This window comes from Aphanomyces invadans, assembly GCF_000520115.1.
Source record: "Aphanomyces invadans strain NJM9701 unplaced genomic scaffold supercont1.28, whole genome shotgun sequence".
NCBI classification, from domain to species: Eukaryota; Oomycota; class Saprolegniomycetes; order Saprolegniales; family Verrucalvaceae; genus Aphanomyces; species Aphanomyces invadans.
Window position 1 is genome coordinate 122,009 of NW_008580173.1, and position 1,088 is coordinate 123,096.

Sequence of the window (1,088 nt, forward strand, 5' to 3'; positions counted from 1 at the left end):
AACATGGCTCATTTATCTCATACCAGCGCAGAATACGACGCAAGTCAATGCGAGATTGCTGACTTCGCCTGTTTATTGGGTATTTCGTCAGGCCTCCACGATACGAATCATCAACAGCAATACTGCTTCATGAAGTGAGTGGATGAATTTGAGATCATACATCAAGTTGGAGATTGTCTACTTCGTCAGTTAGTCGATCTCTGACGTAGTGGTCACTTATATTGGAAGTACTATAACGTTAGGATGTTTACAATTCACCTGATCTCCTGCTCATGACACCACCAACTGATCCTAAGCTTTATTCACTGCGATATTCGGATTTTATCCAATCCAATTGCATTTATTTGATTTTATTCCAGATATGTATTAATATCCATTTGACATCGAAATCACTGATAAAGACCTCAGTAATTGAACACGAGGGCTATTGGATCGTTTGTTGCTGTCGCAAACTGTCAATTGGCAATAAAGGACATACATGAAGGAAAAACTACATGTTAATACTTCGTACATGACCCCTAAAGCTGCTACGCAGCAATGCAACGCAATTTCATCAACACCACAAACTTCAGTAGCCGGTCGGAGTCGATGGCATTCCACGGACACAATTTTTCGTGTTAGAGTATTGGATTGTGAAAATACCGTCGGGGGGGGGTTGGCATGGGCAAAGGGCAGGAGTGAGTCGGCCACAGTACAACAATAGGCGTAATCTGTGTTTAGTCGGCCATACAGAAACTCAACGTCGGTCAAACCGTTGATTAAAAACCAGTCGATTTCGTGACGCTGCCCCGCCGTTTTGACGGCTCAAACACGCCGTTCGTCCTTTTGAAGGTTGTGCCAGTAGTACTGAAGGCCGTCTGGCCCGTCTACCGTATTTGGCTTATTCCTGCACCCCCGAAAATGTTGGCCAAAATGCCATATGGTAGGTGCAGAACAACGACAAAAGTCAGTTTGGCCACTGACGATGAAGCGGTGCTTGATTGGATAAAATTGCAACATGATTTGAAATTTTGATTGCCTTCCCGCTTTGACGAGTTCAAAATTGCCATGCCACGCAGCCAACGCTCAGTCAGGAAGTCTGTATCGGT